Below are 13,657 nucleotides of genomic sequence, written 5' to 3'. Positions count from 1 at the left end.
CTATAAGAAAGCAAGCTGAGCAAACCAGGGGAAGCAAGCCAGTAAGGAACATCCCTCCATGGCCTCTGCATCAGCTCCTGCCTCCAGGTTCCTGCCTTGTGTGAGTTCCTGTCCTGACTTCCTTTGGTGATGAACAGCAGTGTGGAAGTGTTAGCTGAATAAATCCTTTCTTCCCCAATTTGCTTCTTGGTCATGATGTTTGTGCAGAAATAGAAACCCTGACTAATACAGAAAGTTATGTCAAATGATAGTTTGCTGGGGTACACAGGTGAAAGGATGTCTTGCTAAAGGAAAGACTTTTTCTGAAGCAGGCACAGGGGAAAGGATGCTTTGATATAGTAAACACATGAAAGAATCTTTAATGAAGGAGTATAAATACGACCCCACAGACAGTGGGAGATGAGCACTGAGCCTTGGTTTGGTCTGTACCCCTCACCATTCTACACTAATGTCACACATGTATTGGTTCACTTTACACCACATTATTGAACTGAACTTGTGATAACTCCAACATGGAGAGAAACTCGAGAACTGCACGAGAGGCTCCTGTGGCAGTTTGCCACTTTCACTGCCCAGCCTCAGGCTGGTTGGCAAGCCTGGTGGTTTCTCTAGGATTGAACTACAGTTGTTGGTTTGTGCCTGGTGTCTGCCTACCTAGAGGACTGGTCTGCAGCTGCTGGGTCATATTTGGTGTCTGCTATGGGACTGAACTGCCAAAGAAGATGGAGCTTGACCCCAAAACACTATTGCTGGGGCTGGAGAGATGGCTCAGTGGTTAAGAGCACTGACTGCTCTTCTGAAGGTCCTGAGTTCAAATCCCAGCAACCACATGGTGGCTCTCAACAATCTGTAATGGGATCTGATACCCTCTTCTGGAGTGTCTGAAGACAGCAACAGTGTACTTACATAGAATAAATAAATAAATCTTTTAAAAAAAATATTACTGAACAGATCCACTTCTCCCATATCCTAATAACTTTTCTCTTCCACGACCTGGGTGGTAGGCTAGAGGAGAGGTTGAGCTCTTATTAAAAGTAGGTTGCAAAAAATTGATGCCTCCACCCACCCACCCACCCACCCACCCACATGCCCCCTAGAAACAACAGAGTGCATGGCGATTAATGCATAGGCCTTCCTTCTGGAAGACAGAAGCCAAGGAGTGGCAGAACTGTTGAACCCCTGGAGTGAACGAAGGTCCTCAACCTTCCTAATGCAGCAACCCTGTAATATACTTCCTCATGTTGTGGTGACTACCCCCAACCATTAAAATAATGCTTATAGCTACTTCATAACTGTAGATCTGCTACTTATATGAATCATAATGTAAATATTTTTAGAGACAGAGGGCTGCCGAGTGGGTCAGGACCCACAGGTTGAGGACCTCTCTCCTCCTAGAGCCTTTTTGTGCTTTTTTTAAAAAAAGATTTATTTATTATATATGTAAGTACACTGTAGCTGTCTTCCGACACCAGAAGAGGGTGTCAGATCTCTTTGTGAGCCACCATGTGGGTGCTGGGGTTCGAACTCATGACCTTTGGAAGAGCAATCAGTGCTCTTACCTGCTAAGCCATCTCTCCAGCCCCCATCTGTGCTTTGAAATCTGTCTTTCCTGTTTCTGAGGCATTGGTTTCCCTTGGTCCTCACCCATCCGGCTGGCCATGTGCCCTTTTCTGTTCCCTTTATTGATTCCTCCCCACAGCCTCTGAACGTCTGAGCAGCCAGAGCGCAGTTCTCAGCTCTCTCATCTGTTCTCTGTTCTCTCCAGCTGATGCCATCCTCTGGCTAAGCCTCAAATACCACCCATCGCATTGACTCTGTACCCAGCTTCAACTTTCCAAGGCTAGCTCACTTCCAACTCAGAGCCACTCTCCTGCCCTCCAGCTCCTCCACAGTTACCAACTTATTAAGGGAGAAATTCTTCTTTTCTAAAAAGCTATGTTTATTTTTATTTTATGTGTATATGTGTCTTTGCCTGTCTGTAGTATGTCTGCCTGTGTACCATGTCTATACCTGTTGCCCAGAGGCCAGAAGTGGGTGTCAGGTCCCCTGGAACTGGAGTAAAGTGTCACATGTAAAGTCTTATGTGGGTGCTGAGAATTGAACCTGGGCCTCTGTAGTGTTTTTAGCCACTGAGTCATCTCTCCAGCCCCCAAGGCAGACATTCTTAATTACCCCTTACAAACTGGCTCCTCCCTAAGCCTACCCAATGTCTCTGAAAGTTTTGAATCCCCAAATCCTCTCACCAAGTGTGGTGTCTTATGCCCATAATCAATGTCAGCACTTTAGAGGCTGAGGCAGGAGAGTGACTACAAATGTAAGACCATCTTGGGCTAGAGTGGGAGACCCTGCCTCAAAACAATAAAATAAAAACAAAAACTCTCTTCTTGCATCTATAGCTAAAACTCAGACAATCTTGATGCTACCCACGGTAGGACCCCTTCCCCATCCTTTGGTCCTCGCCAAGTCTACACCACAATTTACAGGGCCCCGGCCTCTCTCTCTTGTCTTTGCTTGATATACCATGCATTCTGTGTAACCTAAGGCATTTTCATCCCACTGCTTATCCTGTTCAGAACAAAATGCATCCACAGTCCCTACCTCCTGCCTCCTGATCCCTGCCCCCTGCATCTTACCCCTGCATTATGTTCCTGCATCTTGCCCCCCGCCCCTGCCCCCAACCCCTGCACCTTGCCCCTTTTAGAGACAGAGTCCTGGAAATTGAACTCAGAGCCTTGTCCATGCTAGGGAAATGCTCTACCTCTAATCTACAGCCCTACTCCAAAGTCCTTGCTTTATACCATCTGCACAGGTATGCTGTTCCTTAGCTGTGCACACACAATCATGTGGAATCTTTGCAGTATTCAGCCCTCCCTCTAGATATAACACGGCACACCCTCCCTAACTTATTTCAAGGCACTGTCTTTTCTGTTTGTTTATTGTTTATTTGTTTGTTTGTTTGTTTGTCTGAGAGAGAGTGTTTCTATACTGTCCTAGCCTCAAACTCAGAGATCCACATGTATTTGCTTCTAGAATGCTGGGATGAAAGGCATGTGCCACACACCGATCTTCCAATCTTCCAGTCACTGTCTAATTGTTACCTATGTGGAGCAGCTCTCCCTGACTATCTGAAAACCCTGGTTATTCACAAGCATCATCCTGCATATTTAATTTCCCTCCACAGTTCTTAGAAATAACATGTCTACTTGATTTTCATCTGCAAGCAGGGACATTGTTTTTCCAGAGCAGGTCCTCAGTGTTTCTTGGCAAATGGATGAGCATATTTCTGATGCATCTTCTCTGGGCCAGACATTATACCAGGGCTGGGTGCAGAAGCAGAACTCCTTACGATGGAAATATGTGGAAGGGACAGGAAGGAGAAATTCTTAAGTCCAGAGAGATGAGATGACAGAAACTGACATCTCCAGGCCATCTGCACAGGGGATTGCTGGGGGAATTGTTACATATGGGTTCGGGTTCATTGTACTTTGTCTCTCTAATTGCTACATATCTGGAAGTTTCTGTAATAGAAGGTTTAGGGGTGTGAAAGATGGCCCAGTAGTTAAGGGTCCTTGCTGCTCTTAAAGAGGTCCTGTTTGACTTCCAGCACCCAGAACCTCCTCTAACTCCAGCTCCAAGGGATCCAGTTGTAAGGGTCTGTGAATCACTGAAGAAAGACCCCAGACTCAGATAGTATGCAAAATCAAAGAGTGTTTATTCTGCAGAAATAAGCAGTATGGGATCACCCATTCTCTAAAATGGCAATCTCAGAAAAAAAGACACGCAGACCTTATTTAGTTAGTTAGTTAGTTAGTTAGTTAGTTAGTTAGTTAGTTAGTTAGTTATTTGGTTTTTTTTCGAGCCAGGGTTTCTCTGTGTAGCCCTGGCTGTCCTGGAACTCACTCTGTAGACCAGGCTGGCCTCGAACTCGGAGATTTGCCTGCCTCTGCCTCCCAGAGTGCTGGGATTACAGGCGTGCGCCACCACCGCCTGGTGCACACACAGACCTTCTTATAGGGAACCAGGGGAACTCTCTAGAAGTATTAGGTAATCTAAAATTTCATTGGTAGGTGCTGAGGGCAGGTCATAGGTGATCAGTGGTCCACATTCCTATGTCACGAACATTTACCATGTGATGAAATAGGACTGCCCAGAGCAGATGGCCCATCCTGAGATAGTTCCCCATTTTTATGGTTCTCTGCAACCTGTTCTTCGGGGCGTGGGTATGATCCTGCTCTAAATTTTATCAAATCTTAACACATCTACCGGGTGCCCCCAATCACTTCATAATCTTGGGTGTGTGCAGTGTCTGCTAGCTCTTGTTGTACAATGACTGGATAAGCTAAGGTTGGTTTTCTAGCATCCTTTGGCTGGCATTCTTTAATTTAATTATGGTGGTGCAGTAGGATCAGCTCTTAATGTTTTTGTCTCTAAGTATCTTTCTGAATCTTATTTATAAGTTTTTCTAATTTTTTCTCCTAAAGCTTGTCTCCATATTTTCACTTTTCTCCTTTTCTTGTTTCTATAAAGCCCTTTTCTTTGAGAAGAGATAAAAAGCCATTATGGTTATTGATATTAGAATAAGAATCACCAGCTTGGTAATAATTATAATCTGTATTGTGCCAGTCTCAGCTAAGTTATTTGTCTTCTCCACTCCTATATGTATTTTTAAGTCATCTAAGAGTCCAAAAGCTCTGTAATATTGTTTCTTTCATACTTATGTCACCTCTCCCCACCCCATTTAAACAGAACTTCAAACATCTACTATAGCAAAATATCCTTTCACCTGTGTGCCCCAGCAAAACATCATTCGACAAAACTGACTTTCCAAAAACACAGAAGTTTCATTGCACTGATAGATGAGCGGATTAGACCTACAGTTTACATTGGATCTCATTCATGTGATAAGTCTTTATTAGGAGATACGATCCCCTAGTTTTGGGAAAATCCAAACTGCCAAATGTCTTGATCATGGTAAGCAAAATCATTGCAAAAAGAATTGTAGGCAGAGCCAAGCAAATTCTGAAAGAAGGTCTGAGCCTTCTGGAATACACAGAAGATATGGCAAAAGCCGGCATTGGACTAATGAACGTAGATCAATGAGAGACAAACACAGTGACTCCTTGTCAGGAAACACCCAGTGGGGACTCTGACAGGCCCCAATATCAGCCATCTCAGGTCAGCAGTGGAGAAACTCATCCACAGAGCACTTAAACAACACTGAAGATAGATATCAAAAACCCAGTCATCAAAGTCAGAGCAACTTCAACAGACAAAGCAGAAAAACCAGAAGGAACCAAAAAGCAAGTATTTTGGTAAACTTCTATAGATGATCATAGGTAAAAACTAAAGGCACTTCTAAATAATATTGAAATTGAAGGAAAGATAGACACTAGAGAAGATGCAACCATAATCTCACCAAAATCTTAGCCTCCAGATTGGCCTCTTCGGGAGGGAGATATTCAATTTAAGGGGTTGACACTTGATCCCAGATAAAGCAAAGTGTGAAATGGCTTGAATGTGTAGGGCTTGAAGGTCAGGTAGGAAAATTAAGGCCATTTGTGGCTGATATAGACATGAATGTATGGGGAAGAGGTCGATTGCAACAATGGAAACCACGGGTTAGCATTCTTCCAACATCAGGGACAAATAGTAAATATGCCTAGTGAAGGTATTGAAAAATTATCAAGAACAGTCACAGATTATCCAAGGTGTCCATAAGCAGGATACAGTGGAGACTGACTCTCCCGTTTTATCTGACAGAGCCGCTGCTGGCAGAACACCAATGGCCTAGCCACTAAGGTGGACGACTGGCCAACCTATTTGGGTAGAACAATGAATGGCCTATGACAAAAGAAAACTGACAAGACTAGTGCCGCTTTTTCAAGAACAGCTCAAGGCACAACATATAGGAGAGTCCACCAGCCCTTGGAATTCTCCTTATTTGTCATTGAAAAGAAATCTAGAAAATGGGGGTATTATCAGATCTGAGTGCAATCAATAAAATCCAGCAAATGGATTCTTTACAGCCTGGAATCTCACTGCCTGCCTTGATACCTAAGACATGGCCTACTACAGTGATTGATTTAAAATGTTGCTTTTGCAAAATCCTTTTGTGGTAGCATGATAAAGATTTACTTTCACTGTGCCCACATTTAACCACTCCATGCCAATAAAAAGATATCATTGGGAGGTTCTTCCTCAAGCAATGTTGAATAGTCAGTCCTACCTTATACCAATATTTTATACAATGGCCCTTGGGGATAATTCATAAACTGTTTCCTTAATCCATAATTTTTATTAGATATTTGTTTTATTTACATTTCAAATGTTATCCCCTTTCCTCATTACCTCTCCAAAAGCCCCCATCCTATCACCCCTCCCCCTCTTACTAACCACCCTCACACTTTCCTGACCTGGCATTCCCCTACACTGAGGCATTGAATCTTCATAGGACCAATAGCCTCTCCTCTAATTGATGTCTGAAAAGGCCATCCTCTGCTACATATGTAGCTGGAGTCACGGGTCCCTCCAAGTGTACTTACTCTTTGGTTGGTGGTTTAGTCCCTTAGGAGCTCAGGTGGGGAGGGGGCGTACTGGCTGGTACATATTATTGTTCCTCCTATGGGGCTGCAAACCTCTTCAGTTCTTGGGTCTTTTCTCTAGCTCCTCCATTGCGGGCCCTGTGCTTGTCTATTGGTTGGCTGTGAGCCATGGGTATTTTGTTCCCCTTTCTAAGAAGGACCAAAGTATCCACACTTTGTTCTTCCTTCTTCTTGAGCTTCATGTGGTCTGTAAATTGTATCTTGGGTAGTCCGAGCTTTTGGGCTAATATCCACTTATCAGAGCTCAATCCATATTTACCACTATATGGATGATATCTTATTGTCTGATTCAGATACAGATACCTTGGAAAAAATATTTGATGAAATAAAGAAAACCTTGCCTTGTTGGGGATTACAAATTGGTCATGAAAAAATATAAACAGGAGATTCTATTAATTATCTAGGATATAAAATAAGCCTACAATAGTTACACCACAAAAGGTACAAGTTAGGAGAACCAATTAAGGACTCTTACTGATTTCCAGAAATTATTGGGAGATATTAACTGGCTTAGGCCTATGATTGGCTTGGCTACTCAAGATCTGAGTCATTTATTTAGAACCTTACAAGATAATAAAGATTTAAATATCTCAAGAAAATTGTCAACTGAGGCTGAAAAGGAGTTGCCTCTGATGGGAAGGAAACTACAGGACGCACATCTAGATCGTAGCAGTCCACAGATGGCCTGCATCTTCTCCTGTTGTACATATGCTACTCCTTCCCCCACTGGAATTCTCACACAGAGAGAAGATTATGTCTTAGAATGTATGTTTTTAAGCACACAAGCAGAGTACAAAATTAAAGACCTACATAGAAAAGGTTTATAAATTGATTCTAAAAGGAAAAATGAGTCTTCATCAATTAGCAGAAATAGATCCAGAAGAAACTGTAATACCTTTTACTAATGCAGAAATTATGACCTCATTATGGTCAAAAAAAAAAAGAACACAGGAAAAGAGTGTGCAGTAATTATTTTTGGAAGAAATTAACACAAACATGCCAAAAGTAAATGACTTCAAGTGTGTAAAAAAGAAATTATTGGATTCTCCCTCATATAGTAAAAGGGACACCAATTTCTGGCGTCCCTACATTCTATACTGATGCAAATAAATCAGGAAAATCAAGTTATAAGTCAGAAAATGTATAAAGTAACTCAGATCCCTAATGTTCCAGCTCAAACTCAAAGCTTCATGCTGTTCTGATGGTGTTATTAGATATTCCAGAATCTCCTAATATAGTTACTGACTCTCAATATGCAAAATGTGTTGATTTACATGTTGGAACTGCCAAAATTATTCCAAATGATTCAGAATTAACTTACTATTTATTCAACTACAAGTAATCAGAAATAGAAGACAGCATTGTATGTAGCACATATCAGATCCCATACAGGTCTAAGAGGCCCTCTGGCTCAAGGTAATGATGAAATTAATCAGTTATTGATAGAAAATATACTAGAAGCTTCAGGATTTTGTTTTTAAAACCACATTTTGACAGCAAAGCAACAAAGAAAACTTTTTCTAACACTTGGCAACAAGCCAAGGAATTATAAGGCAATGTCTTACTTGTTCCTTGTATAACCAAACTCCATTACCTACAGGGAGTAGGCCAGAAGGTACCCAAAGAAATGATATTTGACAGATGGATGTGTTTCATTTTGCAGAGCTTGGAAAATTAAAGTTATGTGCACCATGCCAAAGATACATATTCAGGATTTCAATGGACAACTGCTTTACATTCTGAAAAAGCTGATTCTGTAATTATATTTTTATTAGAAGTTATGGCTAGAGCCAGGTGGTGGTGGCGCATGCCTGTAATCCCATCATTCTGGGAGGCTGAGGCAGGTGGATTTCTGAGTTCCAGGCCAGCCTGGTCTGCAGAGTGAGTTCCAGGACAGCCAAGGCTATACAGAGAAACCCTGTCTCGAAAAAACCAAATCCAAAAAACAAACAAACAAAAAGTTATGGCTAGAATTGTGAACACAGGGTACACATAGCATCCTCTGTCCTATGGTGGGCCAGCCCCGCTATGGCGCTGCAGGCGCTGGACAGCTTGGGAATGGGTCTGAGCAGGATCCTGGCTCACTTCCCAGAGGACCTGAGTTTGGCCTTTGTCTATGGTTCCGCGGGGTGTCGCCAGGCAGGACCCAGTGCACACCAGGAGAATCCCATGTTAGAGACTTAATGTTCACAGTAGAAGACTCTGTTGCCTGGCACGCAATGAACCTGAAGAATTCCCTCCTCAAACTCTTGGGGCCCAGGATCATCTCATCTGTCCAGAATAATTATGGTGCCGGAGTCTACTCCAACCCTCTGATCAAATATGGGGTTATTAGCATTGGAACTCTGATTGAGGACTTCCTGAACTGGAATAACCTATATTTCGCCGGACACCTCCAAGTGCCTGTGAAGAGTGTATTGATAAATGAGAACATGGTTCTCAGAGCTGCCCTGGATAAAAACCTGAAGAGCGCAGCGACCACTGCCTGCCTCATTCTACTGAAAAGCTTCTCCGAAGAAGACCTATTCGTCGAGATTGCTGGGCTCTCCTACTCAGGTGACTTCCGCATGGTGATTGACGAGGAAACAAGCATAAGTGCTGAGCATCGTGAAGGCCAACGTAGCCCATTTCCGAGAGCTCCATGAGAGTATATTACAGAAGGACCCCGGGTGGTGTATCAGATGCAGCGAGGCCAACGGGAGATAGATAAACGCCCAGAAGGACAGTTCACTCGGCTAACACTACCCAGAACCTTACAGCAGCAAATCAGTCCCATCATGGATCCTCCTGGGACCTTCCACAGGGATGTGGAAGAGACTTTACTGCAAGTGGCTCAAGACCCCGACCGTGGAGATGTGGTGCGACTAGCGGTCTCATCAATTGTCACACCTTCCAGCATCAGGCAGAACACCAAAGGCCTTTTTACCACTGGTGTGAAGAAGTCTGTGATTTATAGTTCATGGAAACTGAACAAAATGTGGAAAGGGTGGATGAGAAAAGCGTCCTGACTTGACTGATGTCAAGTGTTACGTGTAAATTATAAATAAATGGCTTCATGCTTTTTGACAGAAAAAAAAAAAAGACGTTATGGCTATCATGGACTTACCTGTACAAATTAAGACTTGATAATGCTACAGCATATGTCTTTAGTAAGATGAAACATTTGTTTACATATTACAATATAAATCATATTGGAGCTGGAGCGATGGCTCAGGGGTTAAGAGTACTGTCTGCTCATCCAGAGGACCCTGGTTCAATTCCCAGGACCCACATAGCAGCTCACAACTGTCTGTAACTCCAGTTTCAGGGTCTCTGACACCTTCACAGAGACATATATAACACCGATGTTATAGAGACAGGCAAAACATCAATGAACACAAAATTAGAAAATCAATTTTGAAAAATTAAAGAAATGTATACAGCATATTAAAGGTATACAAACAACCCTATAGGACAAGCAGTTGTCATCTAATCACACTTTAATGGAGATGCCTAACAAACAGAAGGGATAACAAAGACCCACAGAGATAGGCTATATAATGCTTTATTAACTTTAATTTTCCAAATGCTAATGAGCAAAAACAACAGCTGTTGAAAGACATTGAATTATAGGGGTAAAACCTGGGGAATGAGACCATCCTATGTGTTTTAAAGAAGCCTTAAGTTCAGAAGGGAAGGAAGGAAATGTGTTATGTCAAAGAAGAGGTTTTGTCTGTTTCAACAGAAGAAGAAAATCTATGGATTCTATCAAAATTAATAAGGATTATATTTGACCAGGGGAGACCTCCTGAAAATCTTGACTGCAGGCGTAAAGGAAAAAACTAAGAACAACCACAAAACGAGTCACACGAACACTGACCGCTCTGCATGGGAACAGCTCTGAGACTGACTTGACATGAAAATGTCTCCAGCCAGGCTTCAGTTAAGCCATAAATGTTGTTGGCTACAGAGTCCTCGGGACTTATCATGCCATCCTTTCAAATGGCATGGTTGAAACTTTGTATTACAGTTTGGTTATGCAGTCTAAACTAGTTTATTAAGAAAACTGGATGCCTTACCTGCTTGACCAGAAAGCAGAGACTCATCTTTAGCTGCTCTGCACCCACACCACATTCTGTCAAAAAATGCCAAGGATGACCAAGACATGATTTGATATCCAGGGAAAAACCAAGGCAGGCAACAAAATGTGGCCTCAGCAGTCGGGGTCGGTGCGGAGAACAGCTGACCGGGGTCAGCACTAAGAGGCTGACAGGAGCTGGTCCAGATAGCACCTGACAAGGGCTGCTGTCTATGGCAGTCAGCAATTGGAGAAACTGCTCAGCAAACTTTTCTCTGAGGGAATAAAGCTTGATTCACTGGACTGGCACGCCCTGTGGGCAGTGAGAAACTCTGAACTCTTTTAACTCATAAGGGCCAGTAAGAAAGAAAATGAAAGAGAAAATTCATACATACACACAGACACACACACACACACACATATACACACATACATACACACACAGAGAGAGAATAGATGAAGGAAAAGGCAGATTCCAATAACCACAGACAGACGGATGGACGGACAGACAGATGGACAGAAGGACAGACAGACATATACATATTCACACATTGAATGGATGAAGCAAAACTCCAGCAAGCATGGTCTAAGCATTTCACATACATACACACACACATACATGTGCACATATGTACATATACACATATACACACATGCCTAATAGGTGGATGGAGCAAAGTTCCAACAATCAGGCTCCAAGAATTTTATGCACATACAGACAGAAAGACAAACACATACACACACATATATACATGTACATGTATATGTATATATACATAGTGACTGGATGGAGCAAGTTCAAATATAGCCACACAAGCTTTACATACATACATACATACATACATACATACATATTTGATAGATGGGATGATGGTCTAACAACTTATTTTTTCTCCCATAGCAAATATATCCCAGCAAAATTTTTCAAACAGTGTAAAACTTCAATGTGATTACGATCTAGTTTTCTTCTAGTGGATGACTATGAAAAACAGTGTGTTCCCCAATATCTTTACAAGAAAAAACATTGCTTAGTACAGGTAAGGAAAACAAATTATTCCCAAGAACCCACGGACATTTGTAACTAGGCAACTATTATAGATAAACAAAGTGTGAGCGAGCAGGGGAGTCTTCTCAGCCAGTTTCTTTCACAGGCAGACAGCATTTGCAGTTGCAAAGAAAGGATTAACTATTATCTTTAAAAACAGTCTTATAAGAATCTAAAGAGATTCACGAATCTAACTTTTATATAAAAATCAGTCACATCTGTTTTAAATCCTCAGAATGCACATCTACTCATCAGCAAACCTTAATAAATCATATCAGGAAGCTTTAGGTAAAAATGGGAATAAGAAATCAATCAAGAGCAGCCTGCGCTGCCGCTGTTCTTGCTCCCAGACAAAGTCCCTAGCTTAACTGTTAAGAGTGTGACTTTCTAAACTCAAAATTGCTCCCTAAGATTTTCTACACAGGAGCCAGTAGCAAAAACATCCTGACCAATCTTCACCTATTTTTCCAAATGCTTTCTAAGGGGGGTGATCGTTGCTGACTATCTCTACATCTCTAAGTTCTTCCCTAGGGTGGTGATTGAGTCTTTACTCTGCTCCAGCAGCAATGCATGAAAGAGACCAAGCACTATTATTGTGTGTAAGCTTTTAATAAGCATTCTTAACTGCTTCAGTCCTAGAGTATTGTCAGCGAAACCAGCATCAGCGAAGCCCAAAGAAGACCAGCAGGGCGAACCAATGCCAAAGCCTCATCCCCTGTCTCTTGGGTTATACTTATATTCTTTCTAAAAATCACGTGTCCTTTCAAGCATCCACCCCATCTAAACGTCACTTGTCTTTTTTCTAAGCAACTTCAAGAAAAACATGATGTGTCTATTCTCAACAAAACATCCTCTTCTGTGTCTGCTTCAGCAAAACATCCTCTCACAAGACAGCTTCCAGGAAAAGCGTCCCCTGACTGAGTCTCCAAAGAAACCAGAAATTTCCACTTCAATTGTGAGTGCCAATGATGCTGCCCAGTGAGGGGCTGGAAGCCCCTTAGAGTTTTTATACAGTTCTTCGATTAAGAGGGAGGTGAGGGCAACAGGTCAAGCAGAACTCCCTGACAGCATAAAGTCCTCGGGACACGTGGTCCTCGGGGCCATGCCTCTCTGAGGTGCACCCATAGCGGATGTGCTAACCAGTGCGCCACATTCCATGAGTTCTACAGATGCCTTTTGTCATCTTTCCTGCATGGCCCTCGCCAACACTGCAGACATGTGTCAATGCAGAAATGTGTGTTACCTTCAAGAATTTATATGTCAGCAGAAAAAAATCCACCAGACACCAGCGAGTTAAAGCAGCAACAAGACTGACCCTCAAGGATGCTGAAAAAGATGCTGAGACATATTTACTCCAGCATCCTGCTTGATCCGGCCTCAGACTGGTCTTAGCTGCTGTTTCACCATAACTTGTTTCCAGGACAGCTTCAAAACAGTCATCCCCTGCTGAGCCAGCCCCTCAGACGCTTCCAGTCAGGACTTCAGTTAAGCCCTGCACTTTTGCAGTGCACAGAGACTGGACAACAAATGTTACAGCTAGCTTTCTTAAGACTAGCCAGTATCCCAATTTTCTCAGAGCCCCCAAAAAAGACATTGTCGCTAGGCAGCAACAAGTAATTTTAAGAGAACGACACCTATTCCCAAGAAGTGGGGTGAGTGGTTTTCGGTCGATCAGAGGATGATGGGTGTTTGCCATCATTTTGGGGGCGGGGAGTTGGGTGCGAGTTCTTAACGGTTTTGGTCAGGGAGGATACAAAGTCAAGGAGGTCAGATTCATGGATTTCTCTTTCTCTTCTTTCCTTTATCCTTCTCTCATATCTAATATTAGGGGAAAAGAAAAAAAGGGGGGAACGTATGAATGATGGGATAAGGGGTTAGATTATTAAATCTACATCTAAAGAGCATCGACTAGACCGATATTTTACATTGGTATGGATTTTATATATTGATACA

General features: G+C 42.5%; 1 pseudogene; it reads left to right on the top strand.

The window, feature by feature from the left end:
* The first annotated feature begins 8,630 nt into the window (after positions 1-8,630).
* Positions 8,631-9,664, top strand: LOC127686540 (phosphatidate cytidylyltransferase, mitochondrial-like; annotated as a pseudogene).
* The last annotated feature ends 3,993 nt before the right edge of the window (positions 9,665-13,657 follow it).

Source organism: Apodemus sylvaticus, chromosome 1, assembly GCF_947179515.1.
Source record: "Apodemus sylvaticus chromosome 1, mApoSyl1.1, whole genome shotgun sequence".
In the NCBI taxonomy this organism is placed as follows: Eukaryota; Metazoa; Chordata; class Mammalia; order Rodentia; family Muridae; genus Apodemus; species Apodemus sylvaticus.
The sequence above is the reverse complement of the archived record's forward strand: the minus strand, read 5'-3'. Positions and strand labels throughout refer to the sequence as shown.